The sequence below is a fragment of the Protopterus annectens genome, chromosome 7.part0 (genome assembly GCF_019279795.1).
Source record: "Protopterus annectens isolate FY-2018-M chromosome 7.part0, PAN1.0, whole genome shotgun sequence".
Taxonomy (NCBI): domain Eukaryota; kingdom Metazoa; phylum Chordata; order Ceratodontiformes; family Protopteridae; genus Protopterus; species Protopterus annectens.
In genome coordinates, this window is record NC_056739.1 from 962,007,431 (window position 1) to 962,034,878 (window position 27,448).

The window sequence follows — 27,448 nt, forward strand, 5'->3', positions numbered from 1 at the left end:
TTCATTAGTCATCACCTATCCAGAGTCTCTGAAGCAAATGCAAAAGTGAAATTTCTATGGGTGTTGTCTAAGGTTATATTCAAAGCTAGCTGGCATATTTTCTTTTCTTACATTAACAGGCTAGCGATTCCATGTGGCTGGGACCAATGTATTAAAGCCTTTTCAATGACTGCCTTTTCAAATGGTGGCCGTAAGGATATCTGAATGTGAGCTTCTGAGACCTGTTTGTCTTGTTTTACAGCTAGCAGGGTTTTGAGAGGTAGGTAGTAATGTAGATTTCCAATTCACAACAAAGGGGTGCTTAACACCAGGTTTGCTCTAGCCTGTCCTGGAGACCACTTGAATCCTTCTAACAGATCACAGTAGTATGTGTCATTTACAGGCAGAGAGTGCAAAGTGACAAAAAGGTTTTATTTTCACTAGTTTGGAAGAGACAAACATTGTGTGAGGGGTGATGGGTAACAAAGGACAGGCTATACTCTAATTTTGGGATCAACAGATTTCTGACTATTGAGTGCTATATGGCAGGTTAATGGGAGGTTTTGAATAATAGTTTTAGTTAATGCAACACCTTAACAGTCGTTGATTCAGCTTACTGTTTAAAGATTAGGCACAGGTCTAATAGTACAAAGTAATTCTGATGGTTCACTATGGGTACAGAGCTATTTTGAAGGTCTTTGACTATAAGAAGTGGATGTTTTGATAGTAAATGAGTTCCAAATGACATAAATAAGGATTTAGAAGTGTAAATGGTTAGCTGGTTAACATTAGTCCTTTGAAATACATTTGAGTGAAACTGAGTGAGAGCTAGTTATGAGGACAGACAGCAGTCAGCAGTACATTTGAAAAAACTGTTGAGGCTGAATTTTACCAACATGAAAAGCTGTTGTAATTATCACTGAAAGAATGCATGAATTCATAAAACAAGAAAATGTTTATTTGGTTGCCAGTACATCAGAGACTAGCCTAAAAAAGAATCCAGTGAGCACATCAGCAATTCATGATTATTTAAAGGATTTTTCTTTGATGAACTGATACATGAAAATGAAATGAAAAGAAAACCACTTTCAGTGAACAATTTCAATGTTTTTTTTTTGTTTTTTTTTTTTTTTTTTTGCAGCAGGAATAAGACTCCCTGCACCCCCTAATACACACATATATATTATATATATGTACACACACTCAAACTAATTCCACAGTCTCACAACAGTAAAGTTGCTTTGAGCATTAAAGTCCTTGCATTCCTTCTGTCAAAGCACATTCCAATTAATATTCACAAGCCCTGCAGCTGAAACCATTTTATCATTTCTTTTTCTTTTTTTTTTTTTTACACAAATCAGTAGGTTTAGACTAATGATCCTAATAACGCTGATGTCTTAGCGTTATAAATCTTCCTGAAAGCTATCAACAATGGAAAGAGGTTGCCCTTACTTGAATACAATCATTAATACAAAATAAACTATTTATTATTCAAAAATATAACAACACAGATTAGACAAAGTAATCACTGTAGCTATGATAAATGTTGCATTACTCATAGAAACTACCAGTTCAGCAGCTGTACAGGAATACGAACAATATAAGAAATGGAGCATAAAAAAATAGGACTGACTGACTAACTTTAATGGTACTTAAAGTGTCTTATAAGTGACTATCTGGGTTAAGCAAAAAGTCTAGGTATCATGCAGAACCAGCTCAGCAAACTTATTCAGATTAATACATGACCCAGTAACATTCATGCTAATAAAATACATATACCAGCTTTAGTTATTGTAGTAAGAATCTTTGTGTTCAACATCTTTGTATCATGTATAGTAAGGGTTAAAATGTGAAATTGCATTGCGTGCAAAGAAGCAAGTTAAAATAAGCTGTTTTTCTTGTAAAGAATTTGCTGACCAAAGAGGAATGCACAGATGTTACCTTGGTCTAGGCACAAGCTTATCTTGTGACTGACCTCTGACCATCTAAGGCTCCAGTATGTGAATTTATAGCCTTGACTGAAATTCCTTGTCTAGTAACCAGCTACTGTGTACGTGCAGAGAAGGGTATAAAAACCCATGTGAAGTGTACAGAAATTAGACTGCTGACATTCCATGTACTTTGTAGCATGTCTCCATGCATGTAAAATAAACCTTTTTGCTTATTTTTATCTGTGTGATTCTTCCAGTATATGTTAAGAGTACAAAATCTTTTGACATTTCTGGCGCCCAAGAACGTGGGGCCACCTCTCCACGGTACGAATCGCATAAGAGGGACTGAAAAACCTGTATAGGAGGGGAGAACGAATCTCGGGCTTCCTTGAACGGAAAGACCTCCGACAAAGAAGTCGTAAGTAGAGGCCAGTCACTCTTAGATTCGATCCGTGGGATGGTGACGAACGGGGCGGAAGATCCGCAGTAAGGTAAGCTTTTACATTTATAAAAGTACTTTTTTTAAGGGACTAGTCATAAAGAAATTTCTTTTGTTTAAATTTTACAAAAGACCGGTAGAGATCTCAGGAAAAGGAAACAGTTTTTCTTTTAAATAAGAAAAATGGGAATAGGAAGCAGTTGTTGTGCTAGTAAGGGCTGCTTAAATAAAAGGACTGAAGATGAGGAATATATGTTTAAATTACATCCAAAAGGGAAAAAAAAAAAAAAAAAAACTTAAAATACATAAAAAATGAAAGACAAATTATGGATTTAGTGGTAACTTAAATAGATCAGAATGTCAAAATTTGGTGAGAGATCTGCGTAGGGACGCAGGAGGCAGAGTTAAAAATCAAGTAAATGTGGGATTCCCTCAAGCACAGAAATGGTTAAAAGAAGCTAATAAGAGGCATAGGGAACAATTTTCGAATAAGGAAAGTGGTGGTTCGAGTGCAAAAAGGTGCATTTTTTGTCCATAAAGAAGATGACGAGACATCTGTTGTCTGTCGTAAACCGACAGCCCCAACCTTGTATCCAGAAGTCCCTAAAGAAATGGTCGGTCCACCCCAGTATCAGGAAAAGGAAGCAGAAAATCAAGAAAAGGTGTCCTCCGTAGTTTTACAGGAGGCAGAGAAGCAGGGAAAAATACCCTCCCCGTAGTTTTACAAAAACAAGCAGAGGAGACTCTGGAACTACGTAAGCGTAGTATAGACAAATCAGAGTAAAAACAAAAAGAAGCTGAAGTACATACCCTGTCCACAGACTCATATCCCCTTACATGCAGAAAAATATCTTGAGGAAAAGAAAAGAAAAAGTACAGTTTTGTACCTACCATAAATGTAGATGTCCGATAGGTATGCATCTGCAGTCCTAACATATGGGTTGTCCTGCCTCAGGCAGCCCTTCAGTCGGCCGGATTCCAAAGTCTGGGTCTGGCCTCGGCTGATGTCGCACTTCACCCGACGTCATAGCTGCTGTTTATTGGGTATAAAGGCATCAGCCAACGCCATTTTCCTCAGTGTTTCTTGCCCCAGATGCCAGGTGCCCTCTAGGAAGGCTAAATTTGGATAAATGCAAATAATTCCAAACAGTAGAGCGCAAACAATATGAAAATATATATCTATATACATATATACAAACAAATACACCATAATAGATTCCCCCGGCTAGCTAAAAGAGGGGTAAATACCCTAGGAATACCACAGAGGGGAAGGAGGGTGGGTAATCCTGACTGCAGATGCATACCTATCGGACATCTACATTTATGGTAGGTACAAAACTGTACTATGTCCTTCAAGGATGCATCTGCAGTCCTAACATATGGGTAGAATACCATAGCCAAACTGGGGGAGGAGGCACTAAGATAAAGATGGTGTAGTTAAGATCCCTTGCAAAACAGCAGTTGCAAACCCTGCTCGGGATCTAGAGTATAAGGGAAGATTATAATGCTTGGCAAATGTATGCACGGAGCTCCAAGTAGCAGCTTCTAAAATGTCTTTGGTAGCCACTCCTCGTAGGAAAGCTGTAGTGGTGGCTGTAGCTCTTGTGGAACGAGGTCTGATATTATCAGGAGTTGTCTTTCCATGAAAAGAATAGCAAAATCGAATACAATTTCCTATCCATTTTGAGATTGTCTGTTTAGAAATTGCTTTTCCTTGCACTCCTGTTGCATATGCTACCAGAAGCTGGTCAGTTTTTCTGCTGGTCTTAGTTCTGTCCAGATAGTAGCGTAATTGTCTGTGCACATCCAAGGTATGTAGCAGTCTTTCCCCCCTGTTCTGTGGGTTGGGGAAGAATGTAGGTAAATGAATCGCTTGGTTCAATGATACTCTGGAGACCACTTTTGGCATAAAGGTAGGGTTAGTTCTCAGAGAGACTCTGTCCTGATGGAAGATAAGGAAGGGTTGTACTGTCATTAATGCCTGTAACTCAGATACCCTTCTTGCTGAAGTAATTGCTAGCAGGAAAGCAGTTTTCCAAGACAAGAATTGTAATTCTGCTGTTGCTGCTGGTTCAAAAGGGGGGAAGTGTTAACTTTTCCAGTACAAAGTTGAGATCCCATGTAGGTAAAGGTGGTTTCCTTGGAGGTTTTACATTTTTGATTCCTCTCAAGAACTGCCTGAGTAGAGGATGAGAGAAGACAGGAGGATCCATGTTGTATTCTGCTGAAATTGCTGATGCAAGACAGGCCATTGTGGAACAGCTCTGCTAAATATTCCAGGATGTGTGCTATGTTTGCCAATGAGACATTTTCTCCCTTTGCTGCACTCCAAATGAGGTATCTTTTCCACTTGGTTGAATAAGTCTTCCTTGTGGAGGGTCTGCGTGCCTCCAGGATAATGTCCTTAACCCTCTGAGATAAACCTGGGTTATTTTGTTTTATGCAATATTCCAAGCAGCTAGCTGCAGTGTTTTCAAGCTTGGATGTAGTATCTTGTAATTGTCCTGTGTTAGTAGTAAGGGACATATAGGTAGAGGCCATGCGTGTGTCCGAGACATGCTTCTCAGTAGCGGGTACCAATGTTGCCTCGGCCAGTCTGGAGCTATCAGAATTACCCTTGGCTGATCCTCTCTGATCTTCAGTAGAACTTTGTACATCAAGGGAAGAGGTGGAAATGCATATGCTGTCAGGTTTTTCCAGCTGAAGGAAAGGGAGCCCACCCTCCAAGCAAGTGGGTGGTATGCTCTGGTGCAGAATTTCTTCAATTGGTGGTTGTGTGGGGAGGCGAACAGGTCTATCTGTGCTAGTCCCCATTTCTTTGTTATGGCTTTGAAGATATCTGGATGCAGCATCCATTCGTCAGTATCCGTGGTAGTTCTGCTTAAGGTGTCTGCTAGAGAATTTTCTTTTCCTGGTACAAATCTGGCCTGAAGTTGAATGTTGAGATTCAGGGCCACATTCCACAGGTCCATTGCCATCCGGCATAGAGGATATGAATGTGTACCTCCCTGTTTGTTGATGTACCACATGACTGTGGTATTGTCTGTCCTTATCAGCAGATGACCCTGTTGAAGGAGTGGTCTGAATGCCTGGATCGCATGTTTCACTGCCAGCATCTCCTTTAGATTTATGTGTAGATTCAGCTGGTCTTGGGTCCATAGGCCTTGTATACACTTGTCCACCATGTGTGCCCCCCATCCTAGGTCTGAGGCATCCGTGGTGATGGTCTGGCTTGGCTGAGGTTTGTGGAAAGGCAAGCCTCTGTTCAACTGACAGGCCTGAGCCCACCACAGGAATTCTTGCTTCAGGCATGGGATTATTGGAATCTGGGCTTCTAGTCTGTGCTTGTGTTGAGACCATACATTCCTTAGGTACCATTGTAGCTTTCTCATATGCAGCCTGGCATGCGGAACCAATACTATGCAGGATGCCATGTAGCCCAGGGCTTGCAGGACTTTCCTTGCAGTAAGCTGAGTTTGTGTTGTTAATGTCATGAAGTAGACTGGTAGTTGCTTTTGTTTTTCTTCTGTGAGAAAAGCCATCTGAGTTGATGTATCTAGTTCTGCACCCAAGAATGTTATCCTTTGGGATGGTACTAGTCTTGACTTTTGCATGTTGATTGTGTATCCCAAGGCTTGCAACAGTTGTATGACATTTTCCAAATCTTTTGTTAATTTTGCCTTGTTGTCCGCTTGTATTAGGCAGTCGTCCAGGTATGGGTAAATTTGAATTCCCTGAAGCCTGCAATGAGCAATTACTGATGCCAGGCATTTCGTGAATACTCTGGGCGCAGTAGATAAGCCAAAAGGCAATGCTGAGAATTGATAATGCTCTGATCCTGCAAGAAATCTGAGGTGTCTTCTGCAATCTGGTCATATAGGGATGTGCAGGTATGCCTCCTTGAGATCTAGAGTCACCAGCCAAGACTCCTTGCCCAGCATGGGAAGAAGCTGCTGGAGGGTCAGCATTTTGAATTTTGGAACAATGAGGTATGTGTTCAGTGCGGACAAGTCTAGAATAGGTCTCCATTGATTTTCTTTTCTTGGTACAAGGAAAAGCCTGGAGTAAAATCCTTGGCCTTGTTCCATAGGTGGCACCTCTTCTATAGCTCTCATCCTTAGTAAGTTGTTGATTTGTCTTAGAGCGTCTGTTTTTTGGCTTGGTGGTAGGTTTGGCATTCCTCTCTTTTTTGGTAGAGTGTGGAAGTGAAACCTGTAGCCCTTGTCTATTGTTTGTAAAGTCCATTTGTCTCCTGTAATGTAATGCCAGTTGATGGAGAATAAGGCTAGTTTTCCGCCCAAGGGTGCTTCCAGTTGTTCCCTGGTAGGCGGAACTAGAGCCAAGTCATTGTGTCTGCCCTGTGGTTGTAGTTGATTCTGTGGCAGTACTTCTCTGTTTGAGAGGATGCCACTGACGTCCCCTGTAGGCACCTCTAGATTGACCTCTGCCTCTTGGGCGTCTATTTCTGCCTCTCTGCGCTCTGGAGTTGTCTGGAAAGGACCAATTCTTCGAAGGCCAATTTCTGCTAAACCTCGGAGGTTGGACCTGTAAGAAATCCTTGACTGTTTGGACAGATTTTGCTTTTTCTTCCACCTTCTTTAGAACCTCCTGTGCAGGGGAGCCAAACAAACTTTGTTTCTCCATTGGAGCATCTAGGAATTTTGACTTAACATGGTCTGGTAAGGATTGTTCTTTTAACCAGGCATGCCTTCGAATCACTGTTCCAGTCATAGCTGATCTAAAGGAAGCCTCCAGTGCATCATAGCCACTTTTTAAGAAATGGTTACTGACCTGCTGAGAGTTATGTACCAAATCCTGAAGGGACTTGCGGTCTAAAGGTTCAGGAGAAGACAGTTTTTTATTTAGCTGGTCTAACAAAAATTCCTGGTACTGAATCATGTGAAATTGACAGTTCAAGGCCCTGGCCGAAAGAGTAGCGGAAGTATAAACCTTTTTACCCCATCTCTCTAAAGCTCTAGATTCCCTTTCAGAGGGAAGAGGGTTTTTGGCAGAGGCAGCTGCCACACCTTTAGGGCCCTGTGAAATGGTTTCAGGGTCTGCAACAGGGGCCTTATACAAATGGTAGTGTGTGTCCGGGTCCCTGTAATATCTGTCTGGCTTGGCAGGGGACGGAGGAAGAGAATCAGGAGCAGTACAGGCATCATTATATGCATCATCAACAACTGTTAGTACTGGCGGAATGGCTAAAGGCCTATGCTGTGGTAAGTGTAAAAAGGTCCTTAGCCTTTTCCTTGAATCTGAAAAATCCTGGCCCTGCCATTGGAAGTGTTCCCTCATAGCATGCAAGGTTTCCCCAAAGGAAAATTCTTCAGGAGGAGAAGCAGAAGGAATGGAGTCTTCTGCATCAGAATCCTCATAAGGAGAATATGGGCCTTCGTGAGGGTCTGAAATGTCTGAGTCATCCGAGGAATAATCTGTAGAGACAGGTTCCGGGGGTTCAGTCCTAGGCCTCTTGTCTGGAGGGAGCTGAGAGGCCCTGTCTGGGTGAGGTTGGGATCCTCTGATCAAAGAAATGAGATCCTCAGCCAGGCTGAGTATTTGGGAACTAGAGGTAGGCCTATGTGAAGGAGCTTTGGCAGGTAAGGCCTTAGAAGATTTAGCTGCTTTAGCCCTGGCAAAAGCCTTGATAGACATGGAAGCAGGGAGTCTAGCAGCCCCACGTGCAGGTGTAGATATGTCTAAAGGAATAGTGTCTGACAAATCCTGGGTGCCTGCTACTGTAGCAGTAAATTCCGTAGCAGATTCAGCCATGCTCTGTGAGGCCTCGACTATCGGAGGCATGCTTTCGGCCGAAGGAAGAACCGGGGGCTCGGTTTCAGCTGAAACAGAGACATTCGCGGTTGGCCTAACCGTGGTTTCAGCCGAAACCGCGGGCCGCGAATGTCGGTCCTTTTCCTTGCGCTTTTTAGCTAATTGAGTAGTCGGAGTCTCCGACGGCATTTTGTATGCAAAAGCGGGACCAAAAAACTCCTCTGCAAACTCCGACCGACGTCTAAGTGTCCGTCGGTTGAAGGAAGCACAGGCTAGACAAGCTGATACGTCGTGGTCTGGGCCTAAGCAAGGAAGGCAGTAAGAGTGGAAATCCTTATGAGGTATTTGTTTCCCACAAGTTAAACAATTATTTACTTTGTCTGACATCGGCTGAGGCAAGAAAGAGTCCCCAACGGGGTACTTAGCTTTTTAGAAGTCTTCGGTAGTAGAAATCTCTGGATCTGACCGACCGGCACTTGCGAACAGCTTCTGCTTTGGGCACCACGCGGCAAGAAAGACTGAGGAAAATGGCGTCGGCTGATGCCTTTATACCCAATAAACAGCAGCTATGACGTCGGGTGAAGTGCGACATCAGCCGAGGCCAGACCCAGACTTTGGAATCCGGACGACCGAAGGGCTGCCTGAGGCAGGACAACCCATATGTTAGGACTGCAGATGCATCCTTGAAGGACATCAGGCTCAAACCTTTACGGTGAGCACGGATGAAACACTTATGTTAATGTAAGCTCCGTCCAACAGAGGTAGAGGAAGGGGACGGGGTAGAGGCAGAGGGAGAGGGAATGTAGGACATTTTGAAGATTACGAAGGCAGACAAAAGAGGGGGGAATGTTTTAAATGCAGTGAAGGGGCATTTCGCAAGAGATTGCCGGAATCCCGGGAAATCCACTGCTGCTCCAGATCATAGTTCAGCATGACTATATGATGGCAGCACGGACGAACCGGACCCAGGTGCTGAGGTCGACTGGCAAGAGTCAGTAATACAGAATGAGGATGATTTTGAGGATGTGAATAAAAAAGGTAAAAGGGAATGTGCAGGATGGGAACATGAGATAACTGATTTTTCAGAAAAAGGTGAATATCAGGTTGTTAGCCTGACAGCTCTAGCTACGACTATGCAGTTAGAAGTGCAACCGGTAATCATATTACAGGTTGAAGGGAGGGACGAGAATTTCTATGTGACTCAGGGTTTCTAGGACCTTATTGAAACACACTGCAGTGCTGTCCAATGTGACTACTGATGACTATGTATTAGTCAAAGCGGCCGACGGCCGCATTTATAAGGAACCTTTGTCTAAACCTTTATGGTTTACGGACCCTGAAACTAATCAAACTATTAGATTTCAGGTGATTGTCTCTCGGATTTGCCCTGTTAACTTATTAGGAAGGGATTTGATGCATGTTTTTAGAATAGCAGCAGTACCAACTGCATCAGGAATCTTGGCTAAGCGCATGAAAATCCAGGATGAAATGTTGCAGGTAGGGCAAGGGGATTTACATTACTGGTATAGTAATGATCTTATTGAAACAGGACCACAAAGCGTGGCCAATGAGTTAACTAACCTAGCTTTGAGCAAATATAGTATGGCTATTCAGTTGCCAGAGGCTGCCAAACAACTACACTGTACAATGTATTACAGGAAAAATGTGGGACCTGATCCCAAGTATGAGGAACAATTTTTTAAACATAAGGTGACCAGGATCCTATTACAAAATCTTTATTGGGACAGGGCAGGGAACTCTGCAGTTACGTGTAGTCTCACAAGAGACATGCAACAGCTTTTTCAAAATGCCTCAATCCCACATGTATCTGTGACTAGGGAAGAACAAACGGCATGGTATATAGTTGGGAAAAAGGTTACCGATTGGTCAAAGATGACACTGGAATGGCTGGCAGGTAAGGGGGTTCAGGTACAGAAGTTTGGGTGACCCAGGTCAGACCAACGGTACATCTTCGAGAAGATCGGTTAACACCGACAGGAGGCATGCCATCCTGACTATGCTTTCTGACCCCACAAAAAGAATTAAAACTACAGTCAGTACCAAAATCCTTATGGTCCCTAGGACAGTACAACATTGGGCTAATGAAAACAGCAGGACAGGTTAAAATAACTCCAAAATCCGATTTTAGACCTCATAAGCGTCAGTATCCATTAAGTAAAAAGGCAGAAGAAGGCATTTTTCCAGTGATCACAGCTCTACTGAGAGCTGGGGTTTTAATTCCATGTACAGATTCACCGTGTAACACACCCTTGTTCCCAGTAAGGAAACCGGACGGGACATGGAGAATGGTACAGGATCTGCAGGCTGTAAATGCTGCTGTAGTGCCAAGGGCTCCTGTAGTCCCAGATCCATCTGTTTTGTTAAATGATATCCTTCCCACGGATAAGTATTTTTCTGTTATTGACATTAGTAACGCATTCTTTTCTATTCCCCTACAGGAAGATAGTAGGTTTTGGTTCGCCTTTACGTTTATGAGCAAGCGGTACACATACACACGACTGCCGCAGGGATATTGTGAAAGCCCTACAATCTTTTCGCAAGAAATGTCGACAAACCTGGCGCAGATTCAACCAGAGCAAGGCTGTCATCTACTATTGTACGTGGACGACATCTTACTGGCTGCACCCACGGAGTCTGTCTGCGAGTCCGAAACTATTTGGTTATTGCATTTTTTGGCGAAAGAGGGACATAAGGTAAATAAATCTAAATTACAATTTTGTAAAACTGAAGTACGGTATATCTAGGCTATACCATTTCAACTGCTGGTAGACAACTAGATAACTGTAGAAAAGAAGCCATTTTACAGGCACCAATGCCCAGCACAAAAAAAGAAATGATGTCATTTTTAGGAATAACAAATTTTTGTCGTAGTTGGATTCCCAACTATGCAGAGGAAGTTCCACGTTCGGAACTTATTTTCGCACTTCCCATGGCAGCACATGACGTGCTGCAATGGACGGATAAGGCAATACAGGCATTTACTAGGGTAAAACAATTGATAGCAGGATCTGCAACACTTAGCTTCCCTGACTATACAAAACCCTTTGTTCAGACAGTAGATTGTAATCAGGGCTTTATGACATCGGTTCAGTTGCAAACCTATGGAAATAAGTTGAGACCATTAGCTTTTTATTCTAGTAAATTGGACACAGTGGCACGATCATTGCCACACTGTGTACAGGCAGTAGTCGCAGCCGCACAGGCTGTGCAAGCGTCTGCGACCCTAGTTTTGTTTCATGACCTTACCTTATGAGTACCGCACTCTGTCGCAGTAATACTACTACAGGATAAAGTTACCTTTCTCTCTCCTAGCAGACACTTATCCTGCATGACAACATTACTATCACAACCACACATGACCATTGAGCAATGCACCACTCTTAATCCAGCCACGCTGTTACCTACAGCTGACGATGGTGCCCCTCACGTGTGTTTAAATTTAATACAGTCTAATGTCTTACCAAGACCAGACCTTAAGGACCAACCTTTGGCAAATTCAGATTGGACCCTGTTTGTAGATGGGTCAGCATGTAAAAATGAGGCAGGCATTACACAACTGGGTTATGCAGTCACAACTGAGACTACGGTACTAGAGGCAAGACCCCTCCCCAGGAACCTGTCCGCACAAGCGGCCGAATTGATTGCTTTGTCCAGAGCATGCACCATTTCCAAGGATAAGGCAGTTACTATCTACATAGATAGTCAGTATGCTTTTTCCACGGTCCATGTCTTTGCACAGCAATGGAAAAATAGGGGAATGGTCACGGCCTCAGGAAAGGAAATAACCCACAAGGATTTAATCCTTAGCCTCTTACAAGCTGTCCAACTGCTACGGGGACTGGCCATCTGCAAGTGCGCAGCGCACACGAATGCCAAGGATCCAGTACTACTTGGAAATGTACTGACTAACAAAGCTGCAAAAAGTGCAGCCTTAACCTCTACTTTTGCACTCGAGACCACACAGAAGGAACTTCACCCTACAGATAAATTTGATCTAGAAACTCTACAGGTAATGCAGGAATTTAGTACAGTTCGGGGAAAAAACAGCGATGGGTTAAATATGGGGCTATTCAAAAGCAGGGAGGTTTTGTAGGTCCAAATGATAAGTATGTCTTGCCAACAAACCTTTTTAGGTATGCCTCATTAGTGACGCATGGCCCATCTCATCTGGGCCCTGCTGCTATGGTTCAAATGATCCAGCAAATTTTCTGGGCCAAGGGCTTTATAGCATACACTAAACGATTTTGTTTATCGTGCCTGCTTTGTGCACGATACCATGGTGGTGGGGTGCGGATCACCCCAGCAGCTTTTCCGCTGCCTCCGTATCCATTTCACACAATCTGCATGAATTTTATTGAACTAACTCCTGTTCAACAGAAGCGATTTGTGTTAGTCATTATTGACGCTTTTACAAAATGGGTTGAAGCGTTTCTGGTAGCACACCCAGATGCACTGTCGGTAGCCAAGGCCCTTACAAATAACATTATCCCTCATTTTGGGCTACCCACACGCATCTATTCTGATAATGGCACACATTTCGTAAACCAAGTTATTCAAAAGCTGGCCGCCGTTTTTCAGATAGAGTTAAAACATCATTGTGCCTACCACCCACAGTCAGCAGGGTTGGTTGAATGCCATAATGGCATTCTCAAAGGCAAGTTATGTAAACCCATGGCCGAGACACATAAGTCTTGGATAAACTGCTTACCTCTGGCACTCCTGTCCATGCGTACCACTCCCACCTCAAAAGGGGTCACACCATTTGAACTATTATACGGGAGACCTTATTACGTCCCGCAGTGGCAAAATCTTTTGCCTGCGGAACGTCATGGGGGTGAAGAGATAGCAGATTACATGAGGAAATTGCTGACCAGAACTAACACTTCAGATTAGAAGAACAACAGGATCCTGGAAGTGAAACCCGGGAACTGGGTTTGGGTTAAAACTGTCAAGAGGAAGACGTGGGTCTCCCCCAAGTGGGAAGGCCCATACCAGGTACTGATTGCAACACCCACAGCAGTCCGAATAAAAGAAAGAACATCGTGGATCCATTTAACACATTGTAAACTGGTAAAATAGTTTGAACTGGACAAAACTTGAGTTCCCCTGAGGAACACTGATTGGTAGTAGTTTTGTTTTGTATGAATATCTGACTATCGTAGCAATGCAGAGAAATACTGGAAGGGAGCATCCCTTCCCACAAAAGCATTCCAAAATAATTTTGTTGTTAATAAGTGTGATTGTTACTTTTCTGTTTTGGTCGTTTTTATTGTCAAACAAGACTAGCCAAGTAAAGAGAGATGATGCATATGCCCTGTCTTTTAATGTTTCAAATTGTTGGATATGCACGGCTATCCCTACTGTACATGGTGGTCTAATGTTAGGTACAGTCCCTTTGGGGGCAAATGATACATGGACTAATTTACTATTTGAAACTTCAAATGTAGCCTTAAAGGACAAAATAGCATTAGCCCTCATGGGTCGCCAGAATGGAACTGTATGTTTTCAAAGATTTGGCAAGATTAAGGTTGGATGGAGTCAGTGTAATGTAACAATAATTCATAACTGTACAATAGATGGGCACTGTGCAACGAAGTTTCAAGCCTATAAGAGTGCTTGTTAATAGTACAGGGCTTATTAATGGCACAAGTTTCTTTGAAAAATGTTATCTGTGTATGATCTTTTGTTTAAAGGGCTGCAAGACAAAGGAAATCACTCTGTTCCAGTCAATATTACACTTAAAGTAAATAATTGTTATTTTATCTGTGGTAGAAAAGCATACAAATGGTTACCGAGGAATTGGTCAGGCAGTTGCTTTTTGGGTTATTTAGCACCAGCTATAAGACATACATTTTCTCTTCCCCAAGGTAAAATACGAAATGTACGTGATGTTAATAAACCTGTTAATCCCGTAGGTAACGTTGATGCATCCTGGATCTATCAACACTATTTGGCCCCTAGTAGCAGCAAGGGGCTATCACACATGGACTTGGACGATGATGTTATTTCCTGGGCTGGTATTCTTCCAGCATATGGGACAGTAAAATCCATTTGGGAGCTCAGAAAACTGTTAAAAACCCTGAGCAATGCAACTTTTTCTGCGCTATAATTGGTGACGGATGAGTTAACTGCAATGAGGACTGTAGTATTGCAGAATCGTATGGCGCTCGACTTCCCCTTTGCGGTGAAAGGAGGTACTTGCGAGTGTTGTCCGTTCATTACAGACAACGAATATGACATTAACAGCCATCTGGAGATCCTACAACAAGTTTCTGAACTTACAAAACCAGGACAGAATCCATTAACTGACTTTTTCCAAAACTGGTTTGGAAATTGGGGAACAGTACTTATGAATGTCTTAATTGCTATATGTGTTGGTGCCATTATATTCCTACTGTTGGGTTGTTGTTGCATTCCTTGCATCCGAATGATAATATCAAGTGTATTGTCTGCCAATGCAACTAAAGCTTATTATTCTGAATATACAGAACACGAGTCATGCAAAAAACTGTATGAATAAAATGTATTACTTATGATACAAAGTGTTGTAAGGGGGGAAATGTAGTAAGAATCTTTGTGTTCAACATCTTTGTATCATGTTTAGTAAGGGTTAAAATGTGAAATTGCATTGCGTGCAAAGAAGCAAGTTAAAATAAGCTGTTTTTCTTGTAAAGAATTTGCTGACCAAAGAGGAATGCACAGATGTTACCTTGGTCTAGGCACAAGCTTATCTTGTGACTGACCTCTGACCATCTCTAAGGCTCCAGTATGTGAATTTATAGCCTTGACTGAAATTCCTTGTCTAGTAACCAGCTACTGTGTACGTGCAGAGAAGGGTATAAAAACCCATGTGAAGTGTACAGAAATTAGACTGCTGACATACCATGTACTTTGTAGCATGTCTCCATGCATGTAAAATAAACCTTTTTGCTTATTTTTATCTGCGTGATTCTTCCAGTATATGTTAAGAGTACAAAATCTTTTGACAGTTATCCTTGGGTCTACCTGAGATGGTCGATAAGCCATTTGATCGACTTTCATTTGGTCGACAATTCATTTGGTCAACAGGCAGATTTGCCCCCCTCCCCAATGTTGTGCGACCCTGGAGTTGATAAATATAGTTAGGGGGTGGGGGGTGGGGGGGGCAAAGCCCCCCACATAAAACTGCTTGTCGACCAAATGAACTGTCGACCAAATGAAAGTCGATCAAATGGCTTGTCTACCATCTCAGGTAGACCCTTATCCTTATAGGGTGCACACGGACCCCTTGAAATGTGCTAGAGATGTGTAGTTCAGCTAGGTGGAGTTGCATCATCCTGTAGTCGGTCAGCATGTCACATGTTATCAGCCTCAGCCCTGGTTAACTTTCTTCTAGAAGTTTCCAGACCTGGGTGCCTTTCAATTATTCTAAACACTACATAGGGTGCACAGCAAAAGCAGTTGTCATTCTCTGTCAGTATTTGCACGTTTGTTTTGTGTGTGTAGGACAACAGGTTTCAGCGCAATAAACTCCTTATAACTTATGTTGCTCATACTGAGTGAACATGGTTGAAACAAATGTTATAAGCAACATTATTATGTCAAGGAACTCTGCATCCCAATGAGCATATCAGAAATATGGGGAAAGACTGTACAAGCACTACATGTTTAGCATTTCCCTAGCATCAACACTATTAAATAAGCAGGTAAAGTTGTCATCTACTGTACATAATATATGTACTGTGCAAGCACTGCTACATACAAGGCCATACACTCGAATCGTTATGCCATAAAGACTCTCAACAATGAGAAAATATGTAAAAAACGTCATTATTTTAAAATATATTTATTTTTTAAAAAAATGTCACTGTATAACAGCAATAAGCAATGTTTGGGAGTGGATGATGGTTGCTTACTCCCATCCAGAATTTTATGTTTTGCTAATTTACGTGATAAAATTTATTCAGCAGACCTCAAAGGTACTCCCGCCTAGGTTAAAGTTATAGCTAATGTCACATGTTTATCTGCACCTCCAAACTGCCTACCAAAGAACGTCATTTCTCAGACCTGAAATTTACTTTTTGTTTAATTAATTCATTACAGGTCAAGGCTGATTTAAAACATCATAGGAGGGATGATACAGAATTCATTATTATTATCTTGTGTCATTTGGTCGGACACAGTGCCAGTACTGTCTAGGGCCTAGGCACGATTAGTAATGTCCTTCGAAAAAGAAAAGCAATGGATTCAACAGCCTTAAGCGCACTTTTTATGTCTACAAAAAGGGTTCCATTAAGCCTGTTCTTCTCTATACTGTGGCAACAAATATTTGAAGTAGTGATACCAGAAAAGCTGCTGATACACCCCTTGAAGCTCTAATCAGTGGCTTATTAAGCCCTGCATTTTAGAGTTAAATTAGTTACTGAAGTGGTGGTGCTGCAGTAGCATTGTCGCCTCACAGTAAGATGTCCTGCTCGATTCTCAGCTAGAGCGTCTTCTATGTGGAGACCTGCGTGAATGGGTGTGCCTTCGTTGAAGGTTGTGCGTCACGGCCGGCAACTCGGCACGTAAAAATCTACTGCCAATCATTAGCGGACAGGAGTTCCGCTGTGGCAACCCCTAACCGGGAAAAGCCGAAAGACACACACACATTTAAATTACAGACAGGTTAGTGTTTCTAGGATTTTGCTGAACAAGAGCAATAAGGAAATGGGATGGCAATTCACGTGCGTATTTTAAGGACTACTCAGCGCAACAGTTTTCTGTCAGTAATACTTCCAAGGGGAAAAATGACTAAAAATGTGAGGGATGGAAGATTAAATAAAAGTAAAGACTACAAACAGACAGTAGGTATGTAGACCATCAAGACCAGGCTATCATTTTCAGGCAATGCTCATTAAAACTTAGCAACATCTTCAAGATGTTCTTCTAATGCAGATTGGGTATTTCACAGCATTCCCTAGCTATGAGCAAACAGCGGGTATCACTGTAAACAGAGGAAGAGACAGAGACTTAAGAGGCAATGAAAAAGAAGGCAATGACAACTAAAAGCAGCAGCAAGAGTTAAACCATTTAAGTATTTGGAGAAATTATGCTTCTAACTTCTACCTGCCTGTGATCAGGTGGTTAATACAATGGCTAAATCCACTGGGATTAATGGCAACACTGACCAGCTTCTTTCTGTGGGCTTTAATGTCATATTTTTGATCCCCGTTGCCATAATGACTATTGGCTCATGGTCAGAGCCTCACCCCTTCATCCTAACCACCTCTAGATCAACCAGCTAATCCCCTGACCTGGGGCCACAGACGCCAGAGTAAAATCTATCTTTGAAGGGAGAAAGATGATGTGACCTGACCCAAGTCATCCACTCTTTGTCATGTTTATTTTTTTGCATGACCTAGGATTTCCTTTGAAGAACAGATGTGCAATTACATAAAAATGCAAGTATACATGTTCCTACCATTATGCATTGATGTCTACCCTTCCCTGAATTCACACACATCCGTGACACTAGTGCTGCTTTCAGGCCTCTACTAGAGAGCAGTACAGTGCCTGGAAAGCCTACACCCACCCCCTGAGGTAGGCAAGCTGATCATTGGCTGCTCAAACTTTCCCCTTCCAGCCAGCCAGTCAGCCCTCCAGCTTTTCAGGTTGTCAGTCAACTCCACCTTGCTGTCATTGCAAGCATATGTCCTCTCCATGTGCCAGTGGAAAGGCAGACTTTAATGTCCTTTTACAGGGTTAAATCTGGAAAGAGATGGTTCGTGGATGTATCTCCTCCTTTTTACAGTCACAGCCTGCTGCCCAGACTGTTGAGCTTTCCCTAATAGAAAAAAAGTGACCTATCAGGCCAGGTGTGTCCTCTCTCTTTTTAAAAGTGCTACATACATTTTAATTTCACAAGCTTAAATTTAGTCAACTAAGTAGGAACAGTGGTATACTGATAAAATTTAGTCAGTTAAGGAGGTAACGTAATATGCTAATTAAATTTATTCAGTTACGGAGGTACGGCGGCATGCTAGTTCAGTTTAGTCAGTTAAGGAGGTAAAGTGGTAAACTAGTTAAATTTAAGGATGTACAGTAGTATTCTAGTTAAATTTTCTCAGTTAAGGAAGTATAGTGATAAACTAAATTTAGTCAGTTAAGGGGTATAGTGGCATACTAGTTAAATTTAATCACATAAGGAGGTATAGCAGTATAACAGTTAAATTAAGTCTGTTAAAGAGATGCATCAGTAAACTTTAGTCATTTATGGCTATATAGTGGCATACTAGTTAATTTAGTCAGTTAAGTAGGCATTATGGTATACTAGTTAGTGCTGCTGCTTCACACAGCTTAGTTATAGCTAGTTTATTTCCCCAATGGAGTGCATTTTATAAAGACTCAGCATTTTCTCCAAGTGTCAATGTGGGTTTTTGCCAGGATAGCTAGTTTCATCCCACATTCCGAAGATATTTAAAAAGGTTACATCTCTGTTCTTCCAAATTGCTCACAGGGGCATATGCATTTCTACTCCCTGTGATGGACTGGCATCCCATCGAGAATTAGCTTCACACCTTACTCCCATAGGCTGTCTCAAATAAACTCTGGCTCCTCTCATGACCCTGAATAGGGAAAAGGCTGGTATCAGAAAACTAGTAATGAATGAAACCATTTGGTCCATCACATAAGTCATCTGATCGCTACAAGCCTTAAAGCTTTTTTAAAAGATTTTCAGGAAAAAAATCTTTGCCTATAGATTGTCTGCAATGTTACACCCTTGTTAGACAACTCAGAAGTTTATGACAGCTGGTCTAATACATTTAAGTCAAAGGTAGAAAAGTAACTGGGGTCTGAGGATAATGCTTCAGGGGTAGAACTGTTGGAAGAGACAGGGAAGTGTATAATGCTTAAAGGCAAAAAAAAGGTAACAGAATGACAGAGAAAAAAATAGCAAAATATTAAGCATCAGAACAGAGATTTACTTGATGGTTATCATGTTCAATTAGGGAAAATATTTAGGACTTCATCCCTCTATGACAAATGGCCAGGCTTTGTTACACATGCAGTCAACACCCTTCTCTGTTTAGTTGTAAATTGCCTTCAGTGCATATTTCCAGGGATGGAGTGAAAATGGCCCAATAAGAACACTTCTCTACACTGGTTAACAAATTCAAACAAAATAAAACATAAAACAATAAGAACTGAAAGGAGGTTGGGACAGTGTTATTCTCTTAGACCTTTGCTATTGCATCTTACTACATGCTGTGGCAAGGTTGAAGTTAACACAGCAGAAAAATAATGGCATAGAAACAATAGATGGAGAACATGTTACCCTGCCAAAATGTCCTGACTTCATTTTTTTTTTTAAAGATGCAAAACTGCAATTCATTCTTGAGTGGCACAAACATTAGCACTTATCACATTTCAAACCACACATTATGAATTTTGACCCCAAGGAGCAAACTTACTACCTTCCTGGTTAAGGAAATTTCTGCAAAAATACATCAATTAACTTTATTGCACATTTCAAACTTACATAACCAAAATATACTTAGACGCCTTTTAACAATGTTGGTATCGTTATATACAAGCTATTCTGTCTCCACTTTTTTATCAAAGTATTATAAACTGTCTACTAAAAGGGAAAAAAACAGCAGTTAAAATTCTAAACTATGATGCCATCAGCTAACAGCTCATATCTTAAGCCTGAAAATCTGTCTCAGTGTAAGAACAATCGCTCAAGAGGATTTGCAGCGCATTAGAAGGCAGAGGACAAATGCTGACTAGTATGCAATTAATTCAGCTCAGAAAACCCACAGAGACTTCCTGTTCACCGAGTCAGTACATAAAACTGCTTTTCATACTTACTTTGTGGTTCTGCTAACTGATTCCTGTTTAATCAGTGATGCATTGTGTAACAATATATACACTTCACTTGAGACAGCAAGCTCTGAGGATGCTGTATTAAGTAAGGGGGGTATGGGGGCAAAATCCACTGCATGGGGTCATGGGAACCTTGCCACAGCTGAACCCAGGCCTGTTTATTTATCTTTCTTTGCAGTTCATTAAAAAAAAAACGTCCCACCAATTAAAAAGGAATTACTAAGAGATACCACAATGGACTATAAATTGTTAATGAGCAAACAGATTTCAGTCATTACTTCCCACAAACCTTTCTACAGACCATTTTAATGGAAGCATACCTCTGATTTTTTGAAGAGCTTGGCGCATTCTAAATTTTATATCCAGATATAATAATATTTTATTAGTCATGTATACAAAGCTCTTGGCTCCATGGGTTGGATAGATCTTTAAATGCTGAAACAGATAACTCTACACATCGTAATACGTAAATGCATTTTCACAGGTTCATAGGTAAGTACTAGGCTAACTGTTCTTGTGGGTTATTTTAAGTCTAGCCAATTCCAAATTCAGGGTAATCAAAGATAACCATTTGGAATGTCTGGATCCAGTACAGCAAGTCCCAAAACAGAGAGACAGAATGACCGAATAACTGACTTACATATACTGTATTTCTCCAAAAATAAGACCGGGTCTTATACTCTTTCCCCCACCAAAATACTCATTAGGGCTTATTATCAGGGAATGCCTTATTTACCCCCCGTACAACAATCTACATTTATTCATGTACAAAAATCGACATTTACTCATGTACACAAATCGACATTTATTCATGTACAAAAATCGACATTTATTCATGTACACAAATTGACATTTATTTGGTACTTTTCTGTTATTGGACAACAGTTCTAAGTAACGCATTAGTTGTGTGAGAATTCTACATAAACAGTGCAACAAACATCTCAACTTCAGAATATTTACACCTTGGCTTTCACAGTGCAATATTTCATGCTTAACAGAAAGTGCAGAAAAATCTCAGTACATGTGTATTGGAGGAGGGGAATAAAACTGAAAGCAGAAGCAATCAATTCTGTTGCCTCGATAATGGAAAAGTTATTCAAATACAGTCATGTCATCTTCTTCTCGAACATTGTCATAAGTCTCCAACCCCTGAATTCCAGCTGGAATTTCTTGCGACTCCACTTCCTGTAGAACCATTGGCCCCAATCTGTCATGCCTAGCAACCGAGATCTCCTTAAATGAGCACTGCTTGTCCAAGTAGCCTGCTCGTAGTGCACTGGCAACACAGCTGTCAGTGATTTTATCCCATGAATTTTTCACCCAAGTCACGATCTCTTGCAGGCTAGGCTTCACAAAGTTTTCATGCTGATTTCTCTTCATTCTATTTTCAATGTAGTCATTGAGTTCCATGCACAAATGGTCCTTGAATGGCTTGTTTATTGCAATACCAAGAGCCTGGAGAAAGGCAGTCATTCCTGTGGGAATCATTATTTGATCTATTCTTCTCCGTGTAAGGAATTCTTCATGTCTTTAGCGCGGTGAGTGCTGGCTGAATTCCAGACTAACAGACATCTTTTGCCACCTTGCAAAACAAGTGGCAGCATTACAGTGACCCACTTCCTTATAACTGCTTGTGTGCACCAGGCTTTTTCGGTTTCAAGAATGTAAATGCCTGAAACACATTCAGTCTTACCTTTCATGCCCTTACTAATGATTAGAGGTGGGGTTTTCTTTCCATCTAGACGAATTGCCAAAATACAGGTAGCATGTGCACTCTCGTAACCAGTGGAGGGAATGTAGATTGACGAGGCACCCCCCTGATCAATTGTTGTTTGATATGCTTGGCCCATAAACACTGCAGTTTCATCCACAGCAATCATATTGGAGAGTTGGTATTTAGAAAAGTCGATGCCATCAAGAAAGGACTTGAACGCAAGTGCACGTTTAATAACTTCAGTATCTTCCAGCTTGAACAGTGTTGTTGATCTTCTTAGAGACAGTTCATATCGCTGAAGAAAGCCATCTGGCCAATGTTGTGATGCTTTGAATTCTTCTGGGGATATTTCTAACTGTGGTGCCATTGCAAGGGCAAATGCTTGAATATCAGCCCTGCCCACAACGAAAGCCTTTGCTCTCCTGTTAGCAATCCATTCACAAATGCTGTCTTCCAGCTCAGGAAATAATGGTTGCTGACCTGATCCACACTTGCACTTCTTAGCATTTCCCTCGTCAGCCTGTTGACTGAGGTTATCGTACGCTGCATGCCATTTTCGGACCATTCAGAGATCTAACTTCTCTTTGCAGAAAGCCATCATATTCTTTACCCGGGAGTCCTCCATGATTCCTTTCTTGTACTCGATGGAATAGCTCTTTCTTTTTGTACTCATCTTGTCGGGGGGGGGGGGGTTAATTGAAGACTTACGAGACCGGAGAGCCAACACAAAATGGTGATGGTTAAGAAGATACAACCACAGACGTTCGTTATCAAGTGTGTGTGCCTTACGCATATTGTCTGTATTTTGACCAATCAAAGTACACCTGCCAGTGTTTATGGGCCAAGGATCTCAACCGTCAAGTGTGAGTGATGATTAGGGTTACAGTAAGAATCGTGGAGGACTCCCACGGAAAGAATCTTACGACTTTCTGCAAAGTTAAGAAGTTGGGTGTCTGAATGGTCTGAAAATGGCATGCAAAGTACGATAACCTCAGTCAATGGGTGTCAATAATATTATTTTATAATTCAACATGTCCATCGTGTGTTGTTGACAATCTTAACTGGGGCTTATGTTGGGGTAGGGCTTATATCATGACCACCTTGGAAAATCATGCTAGGCCTTATTCTCTGGTTAGGTCTTATTTACAAAGAAAAACGGTATTAATTCTAAGATGGCCATTTCTTGGAATATTCTCTGAGCTATGGCAATCTCAGAGGTGTACATACATACATATATATATATATATATGTATATGTATATATATATGTATGTATATATATATATATATATATATATATATATATATATATATATATATATATATATATATATAGAGAGAGAGAGAGATATAGATATATATATATATAGATATAGATATATATAAGTTCTGGGGTGCAAAAGGGCTTGGCTTCGTGCATAAACAAAGTTTAAAAGAGAAGAGCAATCTTAGGGATGCTTTCTTTTTCTGGATTTTCAGTCTTTTTTTTTTTTTTCAGCTTGTTGGTACTCGCATTTTGAGTGCCGACATTTCAATAGGGAGCTGAATCAGACTCTGTACCTTGTGTCTGCAAGGTAAACACCTTAATAATTAAGCTAACCCCCTGCATAGTGTTCTTCTCAATTGCTGTACAGTTGCCAAAGCCATATGACATTATGCTGCCTATGTCTCTTGCTGCTTTTATGCTCTTTAAAACCACACAGATCCTCAACCTGTTCATTTCAATCTTCCCTTATTAGTTTGCATATTATGGTTCATACTCCCAGGTGCTGGACATATCCATCTGTAACCCAACCTCCCCTCAACTAAAGCATAGCCTAATGATTGCTTAAGCTACAGACCTTGCAGAATCGGCCTCCAGAAAATGAAAAGTAGCACCACTGTTGATGGCTCGATAGTCCTGCCTTTCCCCAGATTGCACAATCTGTAAATTATGTTCGTCACACATGGCAAAATCTCCTTTATGGAGTCAATGTTATTCATGAAACCACCCTTCCACTGTCTCCACTTTTAATAATATCCATAGATATAACGTTGGGTCAACTGCCTTTCACAGCAGTTAATGACAGATACAGTTAATTTCAATGCACTTTCCCTTGTGGACAACAATCATCTCAGCAACTCCTATATCCTGTTCCTCTGGTTCCTCTGGGCTGTCGTTTGCAAAGATCCAAGTTTACTCCAGTACCTGGGTCACCAGCAGTGCAGATGGATGCATTACTTTTTAATTTAGAGATAAAAACTTCTGTCTGCAAAGATCATGCAGCAGAATACAGTCTCTCTGTTGATCAGTGGCAGTGAAAAACATTGAGCAGCCTGCCTGCCCCCGTGGGAGTGGTTACTGACTTGAAACTGTAGTTTTATTGGCCATTTTGGGTCAATTCCAAAACTCCTTCATCTTCCTCTCTTAAAACCTGGTTGCCTCGTGGTTTTGGCGTCTTTTCAGGCTTGTTGGCTGTTGGTGAAGCACCCACCAAGAGGAGAAAACGCTGAGAGAAGAAAGGAGCCACTTTTGAGACTAAGTATTTTTCCTCTGTTTATTTGCTAAGTTTTTCTGCATAGCCGCCTATTTTGAGCATTTTCTGGCTGTTAAATTTGATTTCTGCATTAGTAACTGTATTTAGAGCACAACCTAGAGCTGTTTACTGAATTTCCTGTTTGCACTTATTTTTAAAATGGTTTTTTTCTCAAAACTTGCATTTTATCTGTCTTTGGCCTGGCACTCTTGTGTGGGGTCATTTACTGCACTGTTATAACTTATTGATACTTGTTAACCTCTGCTATCTCTGAAAAAACAAAAAAACAAAAATCTTGCTTTTTTCCCACTTTTCTGAGATTTAAAAAAGTTCAGTTACAGGATTGCTGTTCTTGAACTGTTTGTAAGTTTCTGTGAGGCCATTTTTTGCTTGGGCTAAAGGAAAGTCTCTCTGTTGATCAGTGGCAGTGAAAAACATTGAGCAGCCTGCCTGCCCCTGTGGGAGTGGTTACTGACTTGAAACTGTAGTTTTATTGGCCATTTTGGGTCAATTCCAAAACTCCCTCATCTTCCTCTCTTAAAACCCTCTTTTGCGCGGTTTTGCACGTTTTTGAGCATAGCGCAACAACGGGCAGCGCCGCCTAATTGGGTTTAAACTATTCCTGGCTCCACAAAGTCTGCTCTTCACTTTTTCCCTTAGAACTGCTCTATCTCTCAATTTAAACACCATATTCTCATTCTAAGGCCCTTCACTGGTCCAATTAATTAATCCTACAAAGTTAGCACTATTAAACCATAAGCACTACGTACTCTTATACTCTCTACGATTACCCTGTCCTCTATTGGTCCGTCTTAAATACAGTTTCCCTGTTACTCTAGCATGTCCAAAGGTCAGTCAGTGGTTTCCTCTCCAGTCCAGCTGGTGAATCTGAGAATTTTGAGGCAATGTTACAACTGTCTCGTGTACACGGACAACCCTCTCCTCCTCCAAACAGGTTCAAATATATGTGAGAGATGTAACTATTTAGCCAAACTGGAGGCTGAGCTCTCTCATCTCAAAACTGGTGTAACTAGTCAGGAGGAGAAGGTAACCTCACACAACACAATTCCAGTATCACATAGTCCCACCACATCAGCGAACCAAACACATAAATACACAAAACCATACTCGGAGGCTCTAAATAAAAATCTACCTAAGCAACAGAGACCTCCAAAGCAGACATCCAAGCAAACGCTACCTCAAAACAAAACACACATATCACATAACCCACAAAGTCAGTGTGCCAAGCAGCCACAGCCCTTAAGGCTGAATAACACACCTGATACTCTTGTTATAGGTGACTCTATTGTCAGACACACTGACGTCCCGCTCACCAGACTGAAGGTCACGGTGAGCTGCCTGTCAGGTGCTAGGATCCGACACATAACGCAAGCACTCAGGCCACTCCAAAGCAAATACAAATATGACTCAGTCATTGTACATGCTGGTGTGAATGACCTGAGACGTACCTCCCTGGACTACATGAAAAGAGACATAGAGGAGCTCTCTGATCATGTAGCCCAGGCTGGTATGACCCTGACCTTGAGCAGCATCTTACCCTCACCTAGAATGATGACACAGTACAAAGACAAAATGATCGATTTTAACAATTGGCTAAAATTTTGGTGTCATTCAAAGGGGATCCAGTGTCTGTCAGCCTGGGATGACATGCTCGACAAGCCACGTTGCTTGCTAGGGACGGCTTGCACCTGTCACCACTGGGCTTTCGAATATTGGCAAAGGCTCTTGCCACCCCCATAGTGCCTTTTTTAGGCAAGGCTCAAAAGTCAAACCCACCCCCATAGACAGCACAAGGAACAAGAAACTAAGGGTAATGCTGCTAAACGCCAGAAGTCTTAACCTCAAGATGCACGCACTCGAAGCTCTCCTCAGTATGGAGAACATCGATATCTGTGCAGTGACAGAAACCTGGTTCAAGGCTCCAGAGAGCACCCCAGCACTACCAGGCTATACCTCGTATCATGCTTTTCGGCCCCAAAATCCAGACCGAACCACAAAAAGAGGGGGAGTTTCCATATTTATCAAGGATATCCACACCTCCAGGTTAGTGGCATTGCACGAAGTATCGGAGACCATCCATGTGCAACTAACAGTGGGCAAGACTGATTTTCAGTTTATAGCATCCTACAGACCACTCTCTCGAATCCCATTCGGCTTTCCTGAAAACATTGGAGAACATGAAGATCTCTCCGAACACCATTGTATTGGGCGACTTCAACTACTCAAACATTGACTGGGAGCACTACTCAAGCCCCAGCACCTTAGCCCAAAGATTCCTGGAAATTATAAACTCAAATGCTATGGAACAACTAAGTCACCACTCCTACAAGAGGGGACAACATACTAGACCTGATCATTACCAACATGGGGACTCTATGCTCCACACCAGAAGTATATCCCTCATTGGTAAGATCAGACCATAAATTAATTTCACTGGATGTCCACATCCTGACCCCACCCCCAGCCCAGAAAACCACAGTGAAAAACTTCTCAAAAGCGAACTTCTCACTTCTCAAAACTGAAGTGGAACCCTTCAAGGCCCCAGGGCCAGTGGAAACTACAGCCCAAACTGCAGAATCCTATATAAATGCATTCTACGGACATCTCCGGGAATGCATGGATCATGCTATCCCAAACAAAACCAAGACCCAATCATCCAAAGGCAGGCATCCAGTCTGGTGGACCCCTGCCATAAATAAACTGTACAACAGAAGGAGGAAGCTACCACATGATAGAGCAAAATCCCTAATAGGGAAGGCATCTCTGATCAGTACTAGCAAAAAATTACGATTCCTCATAAAATCCTCCAAGGCCAGCTTCGAGAGAAAAATTGCACAGGACACCAAAGACAATCATAAGGCTTTTTTCAGTTATGTTAGAAACCTGGGATGCAACTCCTGGACTTGTTCTGAGTTGATTCTAAATGACAAAAAATACACTGAACCCACAGACATCGCCAATATCCTGGCAGACAGGTTCAGTGCAAACTTCTCCACCCCCTCCCCCCCAAAAGAGCAAGTGTCTATCCCGGCAGAGGGCTGCCTCCCAAACATCTCAGATGCTCAGGTGAAGGCTGCCCTCTCCAAAGCAAAAAACACTGCTTCCATGGGACCAGATGGCGTCCCAGGTTGCGTCCTACATGAACTACAAGAGGAACTAATCCCTCAAATAAAACAGCTATACAATCTCAGCCTCACTACAGGATATGT

At 41.8% G+C, this 27,448-nt stretch overlaps 1 protein-coding gene across 4 annotated transcripts in view; it reads right to left on the reverse strand.

Moving 5' to 3' along the window:
- The window catches only part of LOC122806803 (protein SSUH2 homolog), a 621,468-nt gene that overhangs the window by 291,648 nt on the left and 302,372 nt on the right, over positions 1 to 27,448 (reverse strand). The window lies entirely within an intron of this gene.